The sequence below is a fragment of the Balearica regulorum genome, chromosome 1 (assembly GCF_011004875.1).
Source record: "Balearica regulorum gibbericeps isolate bBalReg1 chromosome 1, bBalReg1.pri, whole genome shotgun sequence".
Lineage (NCBI taxonomy): Eukaryota > Metazoa > Chordata > Aves > Gruiformes > Gruidae > Balearica > Balearica regulorum.
The window spans coordinates 197795164-197810701 of record NC_046184.1 but is presented as its reverse complement, the minus strand read 5'-3'; positions in this window follow the sequence as shown (position 1 = coordinate 197810701).

Sequence of the window (15538 nt, the reverse complement as noted above, 5' to 3'; positions counted from 1 at the left end):
AGAGAAAACAAATACTGACAGGAAGAGAACACAGTGCTATTGCAGCTTCATACAGAGGACTTCTTAGAGAACTCCTGGACTTTACTATGACTTTGCTGGTTTTGGTTAAAAATCCTGTTTTCCTGCCAAGGACCTGAGGCTGGCTTCACTCATGTTGAAGGTTAAAGTGACACTGCAAACACTAAGAGGCATCTGCAGCATTGCATAAAAGGATATATTAATCTTTAAGGAAAAGAAGCCTGTTTCATGTTAAAGTGCATCTGATGATAGTAAGTGAAATTATTTGTGTTACCACAAGCAATTTACTGTAGGAGGCCAAATCCTTGTATTTAGAGTCCTGATCATGAAAGGTCAAGAGGTACTGAGCATAAGTAAGCAACAAAACTGGCCCTACAATATTGCTTTTTGTAGCATGGAGATCAGGGAAAATACATTTTTCTGATCATCACATCTCAGCTTTACCGAACTTCACCACGGTCATGGTAAGAAATCCTCTCTGAGTTCAAGTAAACAAAAGGACATTGTAACCAGGCAGAGCAGACTGTTTAGCCAGGAAAACATGCAGTGCCAGTCTCCAAAACAGTGCCCCGCTGGATAAGCTCTTGCAGCACAATGATCTCACACAGCTGTCGCGTTGCTCCTAAGTTTAGTTGCTGAAAGCATCAGTTCCGATGCGGTGGCACGCTGAGAACGGCGCCTGGCTTCCCAAGGAGGGCACACGTGTTGGCTGCAACTGCCTGGGGCCGTGCTGGCCACCCAGGTCAGCAGGGTGGCATCAGACCTGTTTATCAATGTCAGACCCTGAAAGCAGGAAAAAATCCATGTAAGGGGGTGGGAATGAAGCTGTGGATGACACAGGAAGCACCACAAGGGTAGGGGGCAATGAGGGGGACAGAACATTGAAAAGAGAGTGCTTTAAAAATATTCTGTCACAAAGTGCTCAAATCCTTTTTAAGCAGCAGGCATGAAGAGTCCTCCTTTGAAATTCCGTTCCTAGAGTGAAAAAATAGATTAAGAACTGCTAGTGTTATTAGCCATCTTCTTACGGGAGAACGTGAGCTGGGGGCAGCCCTGTGTCTGGAAACGGAGCCTGAAAGAGCAGCTGGGCTTCCGCCTGGGAAGCAGGTGAAGGGCAAATTTCCCTCCAGGGACATTTTAAAACAAAGGCAAAAATAAGTATTTGATTGATGAATGCACCATCCCAGCTGTGAAAATCAAGTAAAATTAGAAGGCTTTTCACCACTGCTGAGTTTGGTATGACTTTTATTGGCGCTGACATTGGTGAAGCGCAGCCACCTAACTCCCTCAGCCAGAACCATTCTTCTTACTTCTCTGCCTCTTTTATTCCACCTCCCATCTCCCCAAATGGGACACCCCCTCTCACACAACACTCCTGCCATCAGCGGCCTTTGGGCAGCCAAAAACACGCGCCCACCACTTGCCGCCCCAGTGCATGGTGCCACTGCAAAGCTCCAGGTCAAGCAAGTGGTTTCATCATCCACGTGCAGCCCACAGTCGTTACCGTAATGAGGGGAGCTGAAATCTCCCTCGAATGGCAGTGGATTGCATTTGCGTAATGGACCCGTTTCAGAAGTTATGAGGGAGCTTGAACTGATTTTGACTCTGTGGAAAATCTCAGTAGTGGTGACCCAGCCGTTATGAGAAATATGAAACAAAATTCAAAATCTTAACCACAGTTAATGTTCATAAAGAGACCTCTAACTCCTCAACAATTTGATTAAATTTTTCCAGGCACTGCAAAATCACACTCCTCAGCTGTTGGATGAAAACCGGCAATTTCCTGTTTAATCCATCTCCCCAGCCCCTGGCACTTCCAACCTCAAATTAAAGGGAATAAAAATGAAGCTTGGCCATAAAACCTTCCTGCAAAATCCATCTGTTAGTGACTTGCACTATGTAACAGCAAACATTAAGTGGGCTCTTTGAAGTCAATGAATGTACAACAGATAACTAATTAGTGACATTTAAAGATAAGCAGAATTGTTGACAATATCTGAATTAATTTCTTAAAATATCAACAATAGTGAGAGGGTTTTTATTGTATGAGGTCAAATATCTGGGACTGCATTAGTTGGATGTTGTAGTAAGACCATTGTAATACTTCAGAGCAGCAAACACTTCAGCACAGTCCCTCCAGCTCTCCCAAGTGACTCGTATGGGGCTTAAAGGGGCTGCAAGAAAAAATTTTTAAAAAGAGGAAAAATGGGAAAGAAGTGATCTAACTGAAAAGTGTCCATTACTGTGAGTGCCAAAACGCCCAAGTTTGATTATTTTTTAAGTTAAAATACTGATTTCTGCATTTTGTAATTGATCACATCTGCGGTAGACCTTTTGTTAACCTTGATAAAAAAGACAGAAGTATTGAAAATTATCGTTTCTAGGCTGTGATCCAGGATGATTAAATACCATCTTGCCCAGGCTATTAGTGCTATAACAATTATAATGCCGGCAAGGCCAAGCTATTAGTGTTTGGGTGATTAAAATACCAGCCTGGTCTTCTAGAGCCAGAGTGATTAGTATGTTGCCAGCCCAGGCTATTAGTGTTAGCACCACCAATGGTGTGGAATTGTGTAGTCCTTTGAGAATTTAATTTATGCTTAGATTAGCTTGCGGTCCTGCTTTTTCATTAACTGTACTTTTAATCATTGAAAAATATATATATGCATATTTCAAATATTCATGGAATCATGAGAAAAGCATGTTTTGGTACATTTGTACCATCATGATAGTGGAAAATTTAACGTATTGTCTGGGAGGGAAAAGCCATGAAAAGACTAGATTATCGAGTAAGAATTCCAAGCAGGGAAATTAGAACAATGACGATGAGGTATTCACCCTCTAAGTGAAATGCGAACGCCAGCTCTGCCAGCCCCCCGGCACGCAGCCCGGCCAGAGCCGTGCAGCCTCACTGACCCCATTTGCCCAGGGCAGTAGATGTATGAAGGAGTGCAGCCCTCTCCGCTTCTGTGAGGCAGGTGGGAAAACTGATGTGAAGGGCTGGCTTTGACACCGAGTGTCCAAATTCAGGAGATGGGCTTTTTCTATGATTAATACTGGCAACATCGATGGAGGGGCCAAACTACATTAAGGGTGAAAAGGCCATGGAAGAGGTCTCTGCTCAGGCTCCCCAGGGAGGTGGGACCATGAAGAACCAGGTATGCAGAAGCAGATACTTAGAGGAGACTGAAACCATATCATAGCAGGTAGTTGGGCTGTAGAGCTCAGAGCATGAGTGTAAAACTCAGAATTGCATCTCCACTGCTTCTTAGGAACAGGATGGTATTCATATATATACATATATATACACTATGTACTCTCTATATATATTCATATAGGCATATTGACCAATTACCACTACTTTTTATTTCCTATCTTTTAACCAACTATCCAGATATCCATGTGATCTCATCATGTGACCATTGAAAATTCCTTAAAAACCTTTGGCAGTGAACTGAAATGCCTTTGGAAATCTAGGTAGACAGCGTTTCCAATATCCTTATATGCTGATTCTGTCAATTCAAGTAGGTATGTGAGGTATGATTTGCACTTAAAAAATTCATGTTGGCTTTTGCCCAGTGTCATAGTTATTCATGTGTCCTCTAATTTTATTCTTTATTAGAAATCTTGTGAAAGTGTCCTGTACAGATACTGAACATACCAGTCTGTCGTTCCTCAGCTCCCTTTTGGAACCCTTTCTGAAAACTGGTCTCATCAGTCTCTTTCCAGCCCTTTGGGAACCAAAAGGGTTTGAAACAAAAATTAGCAGCATGTACAAAAGTTACAAATCCATGTATTTCATTCCTGAGTGATTAAATGAAGGTCTTTTTGAAAATGTCAAGGTGAAAAATCTGGCCCTGGTAATTTGTCACTCTTCATTTTATCTACTTTTCTACACATACTTCACTTCAAGGCAGCTACTCCGTGTAGTTTCCATCTGGCAAGATGCCAGCATGGAGATGTCCCTGTGCTCTGTTATGGTGAACATAGATGCAAATAACTGATTCAGCTTTTCCTGCGATGGGCTTATTTTCTTTGTTTGCCATGGAAGGACTTTATGGGAAGTGTTTGAAAAACCGTGTAGAATTAACTTTGTGCTTTTGCAGGTTGTTCCTCAGTAATGAGCTCAGAACTGTGTCACTTCCAGTCTTGGTTTATTCATGAAAGGATATTTTCCTACATGAGAAGATGCTTCACCTAAGCAATGGTGAAATCTTCTTAGACATGGTATCACACAGAGTGTAAGATAGGCATGAGCTAGCATTAATCATTATGTTCAACACTCAGAGCAGAGTCATGTTTAACATATTACTTGCCATGATTTAAATGCCAAAGAAATACACTCAGGAGAGAAAGGTGAAAAGACCCATATGTAACAATTTCCACACACCTCAACAGATATAAGTAAAGCTATGGAAAACATTTCAGGAATCTCTCATCTTTCTCTCTTGTCCCGGCTCGCTGGGGATCACGACAGAACAGAAGAGCCGGCTGTGTGAAATGAGGGGTGTTAAACTGAGTTTTGAAGACAGACTGGTAGTTTGAGTCAGACTGCAGTGTCAACAAGCCTGCACCCTGCCTCCATCCTGCAGTCAGAGAAAAGATTATTAATTACTATAATAAATAATCATAAAATAACATATAAAATGTTTGTATTATGTATATATTCTATGTATTTTATATATTTATTGTGTTTCATTTATGTTTCTTTCAGAAATCTATAAAATCGTTTTATAATCATAATCATTATCATAAAGGTTATTGATAACCTTTATCTGCTGGTGTGGTACAGCCATGAAGAAGGAAAGTGGAATCTACAGGAGACAGAAAATGGGAAGTTATTAGTGAGTGCAAGCTTTTTGGAAGAGTCTACATGATTCCGATTTAATCCTGGTTAAGCAGGATGCCAAGAAGATGCAGAGAACAGATTCAGAGAAGCCCTAGCAATTCAGTTAGAAAAACAATATTCACCTTGAAAGAAGAGACTAAACCTGCTTAATTTGTTTATCAAAGGAAGGTGAAGGAAAAATATGACTGATCATCAGCAATACCCATGGACAGCCAGTGAGTAGAAGATATTTGGAAGCTACTGGACAGTATTAATTTCTCATTCAGAAACGCTCTGCTCATTTTTTCATGCATTTTTCCTTTTTTGTGTGCTTATTCTGCATTTTGTTTTCACTTTTTTTAGCAGAAATTGATCCTTGAGCATAAGGTTAAGAAGTGTTTCCTTCTCAAACAACCTTCCTAAATCAGTTTTCACAACTATCTTGATAACCAGCCTGGCCTTTTACCCCCCGTTTTATCTCTGTCATGCACCAGTGTGTTGGTTTCGCTATCAGATAACTCACTCATGGGGGAAATCTTGTTCATCACTCCTTATCTGCTTTTTGCCTGGCTCAAGAGCTACTGCCTGTCATTTTATAGTTTCTCTTATGCTTTCATTATGTATAGGCTTTACCTACACGTCAGTGGCCTTTTATTGCTGACCTCTAGTATTTCATACTAGTTAAGTATAAATGGAGCTCTTCTCCCACCCTTCCCCCTCCATCTCCTCTTCTCCCTTCCCCTGAAATCAGTTAGAGGGTCCGAAACATTCATTTCAGGATGTCATTCCCAAGGGGGTGAAGACCAAATTTGTCCATGATCTGCAGAAATGTCTCAGCCCTAAGTAGGATTTCTCTTAGGACTTTGCTGCTAAGCAGCCTTGCTCTTCTTCTTCCTCTATGTATCATCTGGCTACACAAACACATAGGAGGCAAAACAGAAAGGAACGGGCAATGGCTGCAATGGCCATGGACCACAGAGAGCCCTGAATTCGTGCTGACTTCTGCCTCTGCACCTGCACCACGTTCAGTCTGCCACCCAGGCACATGTCCACAAACGGGCAGGAGGTGGCTGCAACACATGTCAAGACATGCACAGATGTCATGGGAAGACTCTGATTAGTGAACAGTTTTCCATTATAATCTTACAGTCATGCTATATGTCTCCTTTTCATTGTCAAGAATATTTTTATTTACCAGGAAGACTAGATTCTCTTAAGGGGTTAGATGTTAGATGGAGTTCTCAAATAAAATAAATAACACAATAATAAATAAAATAATAAATAAAACAATAAATAAAATTACTGTAGCAGCACCTACTTCTGATGCTGTCACAGCCCTCAGACTCAGTGGTAGCACTGTACTGAGGTGCACTCAACAGCTGCTTGATGAGATTTCAAGCCTGCGGTTTGACCCAAAGTGAACTTTGCAGACCCATCCCATCAAAAATGGCATACCCAAAAGCTTTCTTTCTGTTAGTTATCTAAGACAAGTGCACAAGAAAAGCCTGATTTCGTGGGGCGCCGTCTCTAGTAGCTGCTCCAATAGTTTCTTTCCATCAAAGGTACTTCTCACTCCTGTGTCTCTCAGGCACTGATTGCCTGATGAGTTTGTACCACAGTTGTTTCTAGGTGTCTTCTAGCAGCACTGCACTGCATTTTTAGCATAAAAAAATGAAACTTTAAGGCTGGTGCTTACTTTATTTGTTTAGATTTTTGTCTCTACAACATAAGCTACTGACTTTTTGATAATGCCCACTCTTTATTATAAACTGCAGAGGTGGCAAGGTAAGGATGAACATAAGTTACATATTTAACCAAGTCATCCCTATAAATATATGAATTCCCTTAATGTGTGTGCATTTTGTTAATCACCCTACTTTTCTGGGTCTAACTGGAGTCCTCTGGAAGCCAACAGGCATCTATCTCTTCAGAGAGTATCAATTCACCTAAGCCTCAGCCTCTCTCCATTCTGAGCAACATCTGACTCCCAACATTGCACTTCCAACATCTGTTTAAGTTATCACAGGCTGGTATCAGGAGCCTGACGTGCCTTTCCTTGGCGTATTCCTTCCTGAAGCAAAGCTGCCATCAGCTGCAATGCCAGCACACTTGGAACCTCTTTTATGCACAGCTTTGCTGATGCCCATAAGCGCTCACACAACCCAAAGCCTGCCAAAAGCTAGGGAAGTTGTTGCTGGATGGCTGGGAGGTACCTTATTCAATATGCCAGAAATCATGCTGAAAATCACAAAAAGCAATGCCGTTCTATCAGACAAGTCGGATAACATGTCCTCAGTTTTGGTGATAATTATTTCTTTTCAGCATTCTTGTAAGGGATTTCAGATTAATTAATATTCTCACTTTCAGTTTTCTGTCCATCACTGAGTTTGGATCCACTTTATCACAACACTGCGTCTTTCAGGCTTGCCAGGTCCTCATTCAGGAGCTCCACCAGAGCTAATGGAACATGCATTTTGGTGGAGGAGGCCACTGGAGCAGACACAGCTCAATTTTCCTGTGCTCTGAACCAAGAGCTATTTAGCTGTGATTAGCACAATCCTGATCCCAAGCTATTAAGCTCTGCTGAGAGGCAAAGTATATTAGTTTAGGCTGGATGCCACATAAACACTTGGAGCAGGGAAAGAGTGAGCTCATGTTGGTCTGCAAAAAGTCATGTAGCCATATCCATTGCCTGCATGCATGGATCTATTTCTAATTCTGTTTCGCAGATGACACCAGGCTGGGGGAATTAGTGAATACACTTGAGAACAGGCCATTCAAAGGGACCGAGACAGGCTGGAGGAATGGTCCAACCTTAGAAATTCAAGCACAAAGGCAAAGTCCTGCTTATGGAAAGGGAGAGCCCCTGGTACCAGCACAGGCTGGGACTACCTGGCTGGGGCAACTTTATGGAGAAAGCCCTGGGGGCTGGTGGGCAGCCAGCTGAGCATGAGCCAGCAGTGACCCTGGCAGCAGCAAAAGCCAACAGCGTCCTTGGCAGGGGCAGAGCCAGAGACCAAGGGAAGTGATTATCCCTTTCTATTCAGCACTCATTAGACCATATATAGATTACTGCATCCAAATTTGGGGCCCCAAATACAGGAGAAACATTGACTAACTGGATTGAGTTCAGCAGAGGCCACCAAGATGGTGGGGCTGGAGCACTGGCCCCATGAGGGGAGGCTGGGGGAGTGGGCTGGTTCAGCCAGGGTGGGGATGGCTTCAGGGGACCTAACAGCAGCTCCCAGTGCTGACAGGGAGGTCAGTGAGGAGAAGGAGCCAGCAGCACAGGACAAGAAGATGAGAGACATCAGGTATAAGTTGAAAGAAGAGAAGTTAAAACTGGTGTACTGGTTTTGGCTGGGATAGAGTTAAATTTCTTCATAGTAGCTAGTATGGGGCTGTGTTTTGGATTTGTGCTGAAAACAGTGCTGATAACACAGGGATGTTTTTGTTACTGCTGAGCAGTGCTTACACAGAGCCAAGGCCTTTTCTGCCCCTCACACCACCCACCAGGGAGTAGGGTGGGGGTGCACAAGGAGTTGGGAGGGGACACAGCTGGGACAGCTGACCCCAACTGACCATAGGGATATTCCATACCATATGGCATCGTGCTCAGCAATAAAATTGGGGATGGATGTTGGTGCAGAGGCCACTTCTCGTGGTCTGGCTGGGCATCAGTCAGTTGGTGGTGAGCAATTGTTTTCATTTGCATCACTTTTTTTTTTTCCTTGGGTTTTATTTTCCTCTCTCTTTGTTGTTGTGATAGGGTTTTTCTCCTTATGATTTTTTTTTAAATTCTTTTTTTTTTTTTTTTATCTCAACCCATGAGTTTCTTTCTCAGTTTTACCCTTCAGATTCTTCCCCCCACCCCACTGGCGGGGAGCAAGGAAGCAACTGTGTGGTGCTTGGTTGCCAGCCAAGGTTAAACCCTGACACCTGGATAGAAGTTTTTTCCCCATGGAGACACCAAAGCAGAAGCAAGGTGGCCCAGAGAGGTGATGCACTTTCTATCTTGGGAGGTTTTCAAGCCCTGACTAGATGAAATCCTGATCAGTCTGATCTGACCTCAGAGCTGACCAGAGGCCTCCTGTGGTCCCTCCAGCCTGACTTATCCTGCAGTCCTGTGATCCCATGTCCATCCTCTTGAAAAATGTGTCCTTCCAGTCCATTAAAAAATGAAAATGAAATAAATACCCAAACCACTGTATCTTTATCTTACTTTCACATAAACAGGTAAAAAAGAATCATGACACCCCCTTTATCTCTCTGCTGGGCAGCCCAAATGAGAGTCTGGGCTATCTGCCTTGAAGACCCACAGGTAGATGCATTTCCACAAGATATCCTAGAAGATAATAAAAACTCTTTGCATAGTGAGTGTACATTTATATGTGATATTGTTCTCAGATTGACTCAAGGATAGTTCTGGGCATGGCTAAAGAGTTTTATTCCCAAACTAAATGCATCGTTCATAATTTTTTTAAAAGCTAGAATCAAGTAGTTGAGTTGGACTAGATGATCACTGTAGGTCCCTTCCAACTGAACTATTCTTTTCTAAGTACTTCAAGTGTTGTTCTTCAAACTCGTAGTTTAGGTATTTTTGAGGGGAAAAAATCCAGAATGCAGTGACCAAAATGAGAAATATTAAATTAAATAAGCATAAACCCACTTTTTTTTTTTTTAACTCCACAAAACTGGTGTTACAGGAAGAGATAAAAAATTGCAGCATTACTGCTTGAGGAAGGATGAAAGAGAATGTCCCTCAAAATGGGATGGAAAAATCTCTTCTGTTGGGACTGTGTGTCACTGAAAGGACTGAAAATGACATACACACAGTAAATACAGGCACCAATTACTTAGGAAAGCATGCATTTACATGCAGTGTTTTTAAAACACATCCACGTACCCACGATTAAACCAGAAGTGACATCAAGTAGTAGTCACGGCATTCTTTAGTTTCTTCTTGTTAATTCGCACTTGTATTCACTTTTTCGTTTCCACTCGGCTTCACCAGTGGGCAGAGCTATTGCTGTAGGTGCCAGGACCAGGAGCTGCTCCCTCCATCTCCACCACGAGAGGTCCCCCCAGCCCCGTACGCGGGGACCGTCGCGCTGTACCGGGGCTCGCACCCGCACAAGGCAAGGCAGGGCTGTGCTTGGGTCTGGCAAGACATCAGTCACAGCCGCCTGTGCGATCATGAGTAAGCCACTTCGTCAAACTTGGGTGTCTAAAATTAAGCACCTAACTATGAGGCTTGGGGGGGGGTGTATTTTTTTATTTATTTTTTTTCCCCCGCCCTGAATGAATGCATTCTTATTGGGAACAAGAACAGGCTGCAGGGTAACATCCAGCAGAGAGCAGAGTCTGCTCGTAGCTTGTCCACCAAAGTCTGTGATTGTGTTTGGAGTTCCTTTAGATGAGAAGGTATTTAAAATAATGGTATTTGCAAATTCCTGCCTCTTCGTCTCATGTTTGCAGTTCAATGTTCCTGTGTTTCAAAGACTGAACTTATACATGTTGTTCTCTTAATAGTAAGTTAAAAAAAAGAAACAAAACTAGAACTAGAAAAAATAGCATTGACCAAATATTCAGAATAATTCAGAAAAATATTCTCTCTCTGATGAGACCTCGAATAAACCCAATCACTGTCACTTCCCTTCAAAGTAACTTTTAAAATAAAAATGGAAGTGCAAATTTCTGGGTGGCAGTGGGAGCCCTGAGCAAACAGATGTGCATTGTATCTCCTTTGCAGGCAGCACTTGCCATGTGCTTTCACTGAAGCATATTCTGAGGTGCATTTTGGTAGGCATCCAGATGACTTCAGGCATGGGTGTACTCCAGCAGAATTGTTAATATGAATAATGATTTGCGGTAGTGAAAGCGACACGTATCTGCGCAATACTCATCAATGTGAAAGGCCGGTGCAGGTGGCAGTGTAATAGCCACCCTGTTAGTTTTGGTCAGCGCTGCACCTCAACGGTTGTCACACGTCTTTTTTTTTTTTTTGAAGTTTTTGAAGTCATGTGAGAGACCAACTCGTTGCACATTAATCACCATTGTAGAAGGGAATGGTGAGGAACAGGTTGGCCTAGTTGTACAGTTAGAAAGAACCAGAGGCTAAATTTGCCAAGACTGTGCCCTAGCTTTAATCCAACAAAGCATGCGCTTAATTTTAAGTTCATAAGTGATTCATTGACATCAGTATGGTTATTCTCATGTTTGAAATTAAGCACCTGTAAAAATGCTGTACAGGATTGGACCTCTCCCTCCAATACCCTCAGAGTGTTCACACAACAGTGCTCTTTGTAGTGTCTGAAAATCTGGTTCCTCAGCTTCCTTTGCCTGCAGTCATACTGCATAACGTGAGAAGCAGGTCATTTTGGGCCCAGTCCTGCCATGACCTCCACTTAGGCAGATGTCAAAGCCGTAGAGAGTCTCCATAGCCCAAGCCTCTTAAAGCCTGCTTGCACCAACTGCAGCGTTGAATCCGGGCTCCTGTTGCATTCTTCCCCCATCAAACTGAGTCTCAAACTATGGAAAACCAGCTTCAGCCTGGTAATTCATGGTCACTGCTGCATCAGGAGAACAGCTTTAGCATGCACAAAACATATGCAGTGCCATGTTGTGACAAAATGCCCTGTTTACTTACAGCCTCCAAAATTCTGTAAGTGGCTTCTGATTAGGGCACTATAAGAATACAGTCCAGTAGACTTAAATGTTTGTTTTCCTAAGCTTCCTAATAATCTTGCTTAATTCCCAGCTGGAAAATATTCTCAAAGTATATAGCGTTGTTACCAAGTGAAACTGCTGAATTAGCCTGAATATGGATGTACCTCAGAACGATGCCGCAGTAACATACCTCAGCGATGTACTGCAACACACAAAGCAGAGTGCGTGTATTTGCATGCAGCTAGTCATAAACGCTTATGCTTTAGCACTAGATGACCTAGGGGGGAAATGAAGTAACCTTGTAAGTGGCTGATTAGAAGGGAAAAATGTTATCCTGTCATTAAAGAGTGACTGAAGAGGGAAATAAATTTCCAGACCAAAGACATGAACTAAAAGAATTTCAATTACACTCTGATGCTAAGTATATCAGGCATTTGGACCGCAGCCATCGCTGCAAAACCATTGTGTGGTGAGCCAGGAGTCACATTCGTCGTGTAGCTGTCACCGCGGAGGAGTGGGTGAGGAGTGCCCTTCCCAAAGGGCGACAGCACGCCGGCTGCAGGGACTCGTGCTGGAGCTCAGTCACGCAGTGACTTATAACCGTATGAAGTGCCAGCTTGATGCCTTGCAGTAATGCCTTTAACCATGACACCAGCTTTTAGTTTTGGTATCAGAGACAGGAAAAATACTTTTGTGCATGTGTATTCATACAGACATTAAATTCCACTTACAGAAAATAGAAACTGCCCCTTAAAAAGAGCTATTGCAGAGATTAGAGCCAAAATTTCAGAAGCAGGTGCCTTGAGTCTGGCTGCTTTGTACTTAAACACTTTTAATTTAAAGTGTCGTAAATTGTTATTGTCTAGTGGGTCTTTGTAATGTGAATGGAAAATGCAACAGAGGGCTTATATACAACCACAAATTGGGGTTTTGAAGCCTAGCCTTTTCTAAAAATCTTAGCAAACGTGTAGAAAGAACTTGAACAAACCCATATGTTTACATCAGCTTCGAAGAAAGAAAAGCATGTGAAAATTTTCTTCATAGGGCACACATTTCTACAAGTTATTAGACTGTTTATGATCATACATATTTGTATAGAGGGATTTTTTTCAAATGTCAGTGTCTTACCTTACAATGGTCACTACCAGAATTACTACAGAAATGGGGAAACTATATTGTTTCAAACATATATATCAGCAAAAATTCATGCATGGAAACACATGAAACAATGTATATAGATATGGAGGGCACGGCTGAAGTCTCGGTAGCAAAATGGGTGCAGCACACAAACATCACTGCTGTTGCATTTGGATATCAATGTGGTTTTTACCTATCACTTTATTTGCTCTTTTTTTCCTTCTTTTCTGAAACAGTGGTTCCAACACCCACATCCTACCGTGGGGTCCAGAAAGTATCTTCTGTCCTCTCTCTTCACCCTGACACTCTGCAAACCTTTGACTTTACATTTGGGAGTGACTCTCCTGCTGCCTTATCACCTAAAGTGTGGGACTTCCTTCTCCAAAACAGACGTGTCCAGAAATGCCCCATTATCTGCAAAAAAGCGCAAGTACCTGAATACGTTTTTTCATTTCATTGATATTAATCCAAATCTCATCACTGCAGTACAAATTACAGCAGAATTTGGCCTTTGCTGGCTTTGAAGCAATAAGGGAAAACATGTGCGTAATCATTAACATCTGTGAATTCACACATTTTGAGGCGCATTTTTAAATGAAAATAATGTGCTCTCTGAAGACGTGATTAGTTGAGTAGACATAAATCTTACAGCTATATTGAAGTCTGAGGTGCAAATAACAGTAAAGCTTTGGCTTCAAATGCTCATGAGACTTTTCATAAAATATTCTACATTGGGCAGCAACTTTATCACAAAAACTTTTAGGAAAAGCTAAAGACCGTTATGCCAAAAGTAGTACAGATCAGAAATAAATACATAAAGATAGTGTTTGTAGGAAGAGGTAATAAAGACCTTATTTGGATAATATAGACCATATTACCTCTATTTATAAACTTTATCTTGCTTATGTCCTTAAATGGTCACCACTACTGTAGCACTAAAGGAAGACACTGCTCACAGGCAGGGTTCTCAGTTTGAAGTGTCCCTTCATTTTCTTCTCTAATACACTCAAGAAGTTTTAAAACATCTAGCAGTTCATCAGTAACCCACCCATGATGTAGCAGACTTTTTTTTTTTTTAAAGTAAACATCAAGCATTCCAAAATGCCTAATGAATCTCCTCTGTGCCTCTGCATATTGAAGAGGGGGGCTGCACAGAAGTGCTGTTCCTGGGATCCAGCAAATGGCTCTGGACAATAGTGGAACTATTCCAACCATTTCCCCATCACCCTATTAAAAACTGTTCCCACGCACTGAGAACCATTTGAACATTTTAATCCTGCTAAGTGTTTGGGCCCACAGAGGACAGATTTGCACCTAAGCATTGGAATTAGTGTTAGTGTTATAAAAGTTGGATTTTTTAATTTTTTTGTGGCTCTGCCTGAAGCACACCTAACTGCCAAAGCGCTCCATTGTCTGCATCCAGCTCCCTGACCAGCCAGGCTGGGCATCTTTTGAGGTTTGCTGTAGCTCCAGCCTGATTCACATCCCCAGGTGTCCTTCCTATGGAAACCAGGGCTCTGGGAAGGGATGGCTGGCATGCATATGGGTTTCAGCCCAAAATGTGATCCAGACATGACCTTTGTGCACATCCTGAGTCAGAAACTCAGATGTTTCCCAGGTTATGGTGTCTAGACATAGGCTTAGTGCTTCTGGGACAATAATTTACGTTTTCCTGCACATAGGTTTCTCATCTGCATAGTGGAGGTATTGATGCTGTCCATGTTGCTTGCTATCAGTTTGGAGTAAGAAGGGTGTCCTGACTTCCTTGTTGAGAGTTAAGACATGAAGATCCTGATTTCTATTTAGATCTCTAGCCAACATTGTAATTAATACCTGCGTAATAATTTGTTGCAAAGTGTTAGGGCGTCTATATAGGGCATATCATACTATCAGAAATCAAAAGAGCAGATTAAATAGAAGTTTAATCTCTCCAGGATATGTAATGCATGCTTCTCTGCTACACACCTGACTGTGGTGATGACTAAGATGCCACATACCACATAAATCCAGAATTCTTATGAAAAAATGTATGTTGCACCACCTGTTCTCATCCAGCTTCTTTTCTTTTTTTAACTAAAACAACTGCAAGTGAAATGCAGACTTTCAAGCCAAAGAAACACTTCAGCCAGCATCCAATTTCAAAGGGTTCATATTAAAATTGTATGAAGAGAAATCCAACAGGAATAACTTTGGGAATTCAAAAGTGAAAAAATCTGGCAGTTTCAAATTCCATACTGGAAGATGACCTATTTTTAGAGACAAATGAGAATTTCTGCTTCGCTTTAAACCTGTTCTATTTCTGGAGCTCCAGCCAGCTGCCTTCCCAATAAAAATGAATAATAAAAATAGCTACAACATGTGAACATTGGCCTTCTCACAAGGGCTTGCAACTTCAAAAAAACATTGCTAACAGTCATTTTCTGCTGCTGCAGCAATTGCATCCACAGCCACACTCACCTTATATGAAGGTAAGCCAAACTTTTGGCAGCAAATTTTGAGTTAGGACTTATGTAGGTAAATAAATGCAATGCAAGCTATGAGGAAAAGAATGTGTATCTAGACACCTGTTTTTCATTTATAATATTGGATTAAGTTCATCTCATCCTCAAGGCAGGAAAAGGATCATCTGAATCCATCTGTAAGAAGTTGAATAAATGATAACTTATGCAAGAATGCAGAAATTCCCTTTCAACTAGAAGTAAGCAAAATGGGTCACTGGTAATTAAATTATTGATTAACTTGGCCTGCCACCCATTTCACAACGCGAAATGATGTTTATTCATTTAGACAACACATCTCGTCACCCTTTTGAATAAAGGAACCTTGACTCTCTGAATCGGTAGTAGCCTCCCAGTTAATATGGGGATATTGTTTTCAAAGCTCAAT